The sequence below is a fragment of the Nycticebus coucang genome, chromosome 15, assembly GCF_027406575.1.
Source record: "Nycticebus coucang isolate mNycCou1 chromosome 15, mNycCou1.pri, whole genome shotgun sequence".
Taxonomy (NCBI): Eukaryota; Metazoa; Chordata; class Mammalia; order Primates; family Lorisidae; genus Nycticebus; species Nycticebus coucang.
The window spans coordinates 22,656,201-22,663,393 of NC_069794.1; the positions used below are offsets into that span (position 1 = coordinate 22,656,201).

Sequence of the window (7,193 nt, forward strand, 5' to 3'; positions counted from 1 at the left end):
GAAGAGCGAGAGTTTGATCTCTTCTGACCCTATATGGATACCCTTGATCGCCTTTTCTTCCCTAATTGCGGTGGCTAAAACTTCCATTACAATGTTGAAAAGCAATGGAGACAATGGGCAGCCTTGTCTGGTTCCTGATCTGAGTGGAAATGATTCCAATTTAACTCCATTCAATATGATATTGGCTGTGGGTTTGCTGTAGATAGCCTCTATCAGTTTAAGAAAAGTCCCTTCTAGACCAATTTTCTTGAGTGTTCTGATCATGAAGGGATGCTGGATATTATCAAAAGCTTTTTCTGCATCAATTGAGAGAATCATATGGTCTTTGTTTTTTAATTTGTTTATGTGCTGAATTACATTTATAGATTTACGTATATTGAACCAGCCTTGAGACCCTGGGATAAAACCAACTTGGTCATGATGTATAATTTGTTTGATGTGTTGTTGGATTCTGTTTGTTAGGATCTTGTTGAATATTTTTGCATCTATATTCATTAGTGATATTGGTCTATAATTTTCTTTTCTTGTTGGGTCTTTTCCTGGTTTGGGGATCAGGGTGATGTTTGCTTCATAGAACGTGTTGGGTAGTCTTCCTTCTTTTTCTACATTTTGGAACAGGTTGAGTAATATAGGTACTAATTCCTCTTTAAAGGTTTGGTAGAATTCTGACGTGAAACCATCTGGTCCCGGGCTTTTCTTTTTAGGGAGGTTTTGTATAGTTGATGCTATTTCTGAACTTGATATGGGTCTGTTCAACATTTCCACTTGATTCTGGTTAAGTCTTGGAAGGTGGCGTGCTTCCAAGTATTGGTCTATTTCCTTCAGATTTTCATATTTCTGAGAATAAAGTTTCTTGTAATATTCATTAAGGATTTTTTGGATTTCTGATGAGTCTGTGGTTATTTTGTCTTTGTTGTTTCTGATTGATGATATTAGAGATTTTACTCTTTTTTTCCTGATTAGGTTGGCCAGAGGTTTATCTATTTTATTGACCTTTTCAAAAAACCAGCTTTTTGATTTATTGATCTGTTGTATTATTCTTTTGTTTTCAATTTCATTTAATTCTGCTCTAATTTTGGTTATTTCTTTTCTTCTACTGGGTTTGGGGTTGGAATGTTCTTCCTTTTCCAGTTGCGTGAGATGTCCCATTAAGTTGTTAACTTCCTCTCTTTCCGTTCTCTTGAGGAAGGCTTGCAGTGCTATAAATTTCCCTCTTAGAACTGCCTTTGCAGTGTCCCAGAGGTTCTGATAGTTTGTGTCTTCATTGTCATTTTGTTCCAAAAAATTGGTGATTTCTTTCTTAATCTCATCTCTGACCCAGCTATCATTCAGCATAAGGTTATTTAACTTCCATGTTTTTGTATGGGTATGCAGATTCCTGTTGTTACTCAATTCAAGTTTTATTCCATGATGGTCCGAGAAGATGCATGGAATAATTTCTATTCCTTTAAATTTACTGAGGTTAGACTTGTGACCTAAAATGTGATCAATTTTGGAGTAAGTTCCGTGGGCTGATGAGAAGAATGTGTATTCAGTTTTGTTGGGATGAAATGTTCTGTAGATGTCTGCTAAATCTAAATATTGGATGGTTAGGTTTAAATCTAAGATTTCTTTGCTCAGCTTCTTTCTGGAGGATCGATCCAACACTGCCAAGGGAGTGTTGAAATCTCCAACGATTATGGAGCTGGAGGAAATCAAGTTACTCATGTCTGTTAGAGTTTCTCTTATAAATTGAGGTGCATTCTGGTTGGGTGCATAGATATTAATAATTGAGATCTCGTCATATTGAGTATTACCCTTAACAAATATGAAGTGACCATTCTTGTCCTTCCTTACTTTTGATGGTTTAAAGCCTACTGTATCTGCAAATAAAATTGCAACACCTGCTTTTTTCTGATTACCATTTGCCTGAAATATGGATGACCATCCTTTCACCCTGAGTCTGTATTTGTCTTTTAAGTTGAGATGTGACTCTTGTATGCAACAAATATCTGGCTTGAGTTTTTGTATCCAGTCAGCTAACCTATGCCTCTTTAGAGGACAGTTTAAGCCATTCACATTGATGGAGAGTATTGATAAGTCTGGTGGAATTTTGGGTATCAAGTTTTTCAAAGGTCCAGTGGACATTTTTAATCCTTTCGCCAGTGTGGAAGTTAGAGTTTGATCCGAAGATTCTGAGTGAGTTTACTTTTGTGGTATAGGATTGGGTTGGTCATTGTGGAGGATAGGTCTGAGAACATCCTGAAGAGCTGGTTTACTTATGGCAAATTTTTTCAACATATGAATGTCATTGAAGTATTTAATTTCTCCATCATAGATGAAACTCAGTTTAGCTGGATACAAGATCCTGGGTTGAAAGTTTTTTTGCTTTAGGAGATTAAAAGTTGATGACCAGCCTCTTCTTGCTTGAAAAGTTTCAGCAGAGAGATCTGCAGTTATTCTAATATTCTTACCTTTGTACGTTATAGTTTTCTTTCGCCGGGCTGCTTTGAGAATCTTCTCTTTCATGTTAACTTTAGTGAAGCTAATTATGATATGTCTGGGAGATGGCTTATTGGGGTTGAATCGTGCTGGGGTTCTGAAGCTGTCTGCTATCTGAATTTCAGATTCTCTAGGCATGTCTGGAAAATTTTCTTTCATAATTTCATGTAGAAGGGCCTCTGTGTCCTTGGCAGCTACTTCATCAGTCTCCGAAATTCCTATAACCCTTATGTTGTTTTTTTTCGAATTATCTGAGAGCTCTCTGAGTGAGTGATCCGTTTTTGCTCTCCATTTCTCTTCCTCTTTGAGAGATTGGGAGCGTTCGAAGACTTTATCTTCAATGTCAGAAATCCTTTCTTCTGCTTGCTCCATTCTGTTAAAAAATATGGAACGCTTCACGAATTTGCGTGTCATCCTTGCGCAGGGGCCATGCTAATCTTCTCTGTATCGTTCCAATTTTAGTATATGTGCTGCCGAAGCGAGCACGAGACTCACTTTCTACATCTCACTAGAACAAAGAATTTTCTTTTACAGTGAATTCCTTCCTTTCAGAATATTTTATTGTCAACAAAGTATATTGACCTGAAAGCAACAAACAGTTCTCAAAATTATATTACATTTATTGCGAAAGTCTTATCATTCCTAAATGTCAAGTTAGAATCGCTGTTTTTGCATTCTGAATGATTTTGTATTCAGAGGAAGCATTTTTTCTTTCATTAATTCTTCAGATACCATGTGTCTGCACAGTGTCTTCAGTGCATACGTATTCATTGTACATAATACAGTCCCCAAGAAACTTAAAACCAATTACAAGTTTTAGAGAAGCAATTGCTTCATAATAATTTAGACCTTGTCTGTGACATATATATATATATATATATATGTATGTGTGTGGGTCTAAGTGCATGTGCACATGTTTCTGTGACATTCTAATTGCCCTTTAAATTTCATGAAGTATATTGTTTACTACAATTATCCATATTTTAATGATCTCTCCTTTAAAATTTAATTGATGAATACAATTTTATGCATTTTTTGTCTTCATGTTATTTTGAAATACACGTTTTTATGTATGCACACATGCATAGATATTGTGAAATGGCTAAATCTAGGCAACTAACATATGTGTTACCTCATAAAATGATCATTTTGGTAGTAAGAACTTTTAAGATCTACTTTCTTAGTATTTTTTGATAATATAATATAATTTTCTTAACTATAGTCACCCTGTTGTAAAACAAATCTCTTGAGATAATTTCTACCTACTGAAATTTTGGATTCCTTTAGCAGTGTTACCTCCTTGCCCCATGCTCTGATAACCACCATTCTACTCTCTACTTCCAAATTATGTGTTTTAATACACATATGTGTTAGGAAAAATCATATTTTTCAAAATTTAATTTTATGAATCACATCTAACAATTTTATCTGGCTAAAAATGTTAAAAAAAATTTACAAGCATATTATAGTCAATGTAGTTCTCAAATGTGCAATGAAATGAATGGTGAAATCTGAATTAAAGCAAAACTTAATCATTTCTAAGTTTTTAAAAAATGCAAAATAAACAATGACTACTACAACAAAAAAGTAGTCAGGTGTTGTGGCAGGCACCTATAATCCCAGATACATGGGAGGCTGAGGCAAGAGAATCACTAAAGCCCAAGAGTTTGAGGTTGCTGTGAGTTGTTACTCCAATGCCCTCTACCGAGAGTGAGACTCCATCTTAAAAAAACAAAAACAAAACGAATCTATCATGACTATTTAGGGTAAAATATGGATGACGATGATGAAGATATAATGAGGAAGAGGAAAAATAGGAGAAGAAATAGAAGGAAAAAAGGCAGAAGAGGAAAAGAAAGAACATTTTTGATAGGCTAGACTTCCTTTTGTGATTAGTCAGCTTCCAAACCACTAAACCACGATTTGGTAATAGGAATCATTAATTCTTCTGATTCACTACAGAATCCTGAGTGAATAATTATATAAAACATAAATTAAGTAGCCATTGGGAAATAGAAAAGTTAATATACATAGTTTTGTAATGTTGTTAAAAATTAATATGATCCCTGACATTCACAATTTTAACTAGTGAATAAATTTCCTATTAATCTACACAATCTGATAATGAAGTTTGCGAACCCATCCCAGAAAAAAGTGATATATAGCTCATTGCTGAATGTCACCATGGTCACCTTTCAAGTATTTCCCCTGGGAAGCTAGGTACTGACACCAGTACCCAGTATACCTTTCAATGAAATTTTGAAAATAATTTTGTGGAATAGCCATTAAAGTTGTCATCATATTAACACTGATGTCATGAATTTCATCAAAGTGTCTTCCTTTCAATATTCCTCTTCTCTTGGTGTAATGAAAGAAGTCATTGGGAGGACAGACCAGGTATGTAGAGAGAGTGTTCCAATATTTGTTCACTGGCTAAAAACACCCTCACAGACTGTGTCATGTGAGCTGGTGCTTTGTCGAGATGCAAGACCTGTGGATTGTTGGCAAAAAGCTCAGATCTTTTTCTTCTAACATGTATCATTAGATAGGCCACCATGTATCATTACATCCTACTTTCTCTCACTAGAATTCATTAGACCAAACGTTACTTCTTACACACATGGTTTCTGAAGGACGTTCTTTTTAATATGATTCTAGATAAGATTGGTGCTTTCTGCCAAATAAATAAAAGTGCCATCTGTTTTAAGAAATTTGTCTCATCATGCTTATAGAGAACAAAGGAAATATTTAAGCTAGACAAGCCCTCTCTGCGCAAGTAGAAGAATTGTTACCTGAGGGCCAATTATCTTGCTCATTCATTCACATTACTTAAGTCATTACATAACAGATATATGCCCGGTGTTCTGTTGAGCATTAGCAATGTAAAATTGAAAATGCATCCTTACGTTCTGTTCTTGAAAAAAAGTTTGGAGTTGACTCTGAACAAATATGATAAAATAACAAATTTCATAAAATGACGATATTTACTTGATATAGTGAGCCCACAGGAAAAGGAACTCTTAAGTCAGTGAAAGATTTGGAAGTGATGAAGGGGCACAGGAAACAAAGTCATGAAGAAAGTTGCATTGGGTTAAGACTTTAAAAGAATGGAAAGGGCACACTTATAAGCAAATAAAACAACATGTACTGATGCATGTGTTAGAGAAAAGTTTACCAAGTTCAGGAAGGAAATAATTGTTTATTAAACTTTGAAAATTAATTTAAGGAAAGAAGACATAACAGCTGGAGATTAAGGGCAAGATCCTGAAAGTCTTTGCATGCAAAATCTCAGCTACTTAAAATTCTTGGCACAGAGAAGGGAAAGAATTTGACAGTTCCCTCAATATTGTTCTTTAGTTACTGGGTTTTTGATTTAATGTCATTTGACGTAGTTTGAGATGTTAACTAAAGGAAAAAAACTGTTTAATTTAACATGTGTAAAAGATAAGAGCTATGTTATATTCAGTTGGTAAATTGTTACATATATGAGTCTATAGCTATGCAGCGAATTGTGACCTAAAGACTAAATCTAGGGTCTCAGTTTCTGCATGCTGGTTAAACAAATCATCATGGATGAAAATGATTAGGAGATGTACATAGGATAGTATTTATCCACATATATTTTTAAAGACTTTATTAAAATACAACTGACATGCAATAAACACATAAAATATACAATTTAATATGTTTTACCTATATATCATATTATCATACGTACATTAGTGAAACCGTCCCTACAATGAAGACAATAAATGTACTCATCACCTCTGAAAGTTTCTTCATGTCTTTTGAATACCTTTCCACAACCTCTTTCTCTGAACCTTTCTTGAACCTTTCTCTGAACCTTTCTCTGAACCCTCTTTCTCTGGACCCTTTCTCTGAAACTTCAATTTATTTTCTGTCACTGTATATTAGACTATGTTTTTTTAGAATTGTAGATATATAAGGCCCAGAAGACTTACTTATTTTTCTCTAGTTTCTTTCATTCAGCATAATTATATGAGATTCATCTATGTTGTAATTTGTTTCATTAATTTATTTTTCAGTACTGTGTAGTGTTCCATTTTATGGTACACTACTAATTTCTCATAATAAATACATAATAAAATGTATTTGGCTTACATGATATTGAAGGCTCAGAAGTCCCACCACAGGCCACTTGCAAACCGGAGCATCAGTGAAGCTGGTATCAGGGCCTGGTCTGTAGAACTAAGGAAGAACTAAGGAAGCTGTAGAACCAAGGAAGCTGATGATGCTGCCTCCTGTTTGAGGACAACAGTTTGAGAGCCCCTAGGAGAACACTAGTGCAAGTCTCAGAGTCCAAAAGCATCCAGAGCGTGATGTCCAAGGGCAGTAGCATAAAATGTTTCCTACTTCAGAAGGAAAAGAATCTCTTTTCTTTCAGTGACTTGTCTCAGGAGGCTTTCAGACAATTGGGTGGTGCCCGCCCACTTTAAGGGTGGACCTCCCTCTTTCAGCACACTGACATGTCAATCCCTTCTGGAATTGCCCTCGAAAACATACCCAGAAATAATGGTTCAACAGCCATCGAGACATCTCTCAGACCAGTCAAGTTAACACACACAATAAACCATTATATATGGATGTACCATAGTTTATTCATCCAGGTGACTGATGGGTGTCTTATTCTGTTTTGCAGTTCTATAATAATACTCCACACACTAGGTAATTCATAAAGAAGAGAGATTTAT

The 7,193-nt window shown here is 35.1% G+C and overlaps 1 non-coding gene across 1 annotated transcript; it reads right to left on the reverse strand.

Moving 5' to 3' along the window:
* Nucleotides 1-2,860: 2,860 nt before the first annotated feature.
* LOC128567172 (U6 spliceosomal RNA) lies at nt 2,861-2,967 on the reverse strand. The gene has a single exon (XR_008374809.1). It is a non-coding gene; the product is annotated as a U6 spliceosomal RNA (small nuclear RNA).
* Nucleotides 2,968-7,193: the final 4,226 nt, after the last annotated feature.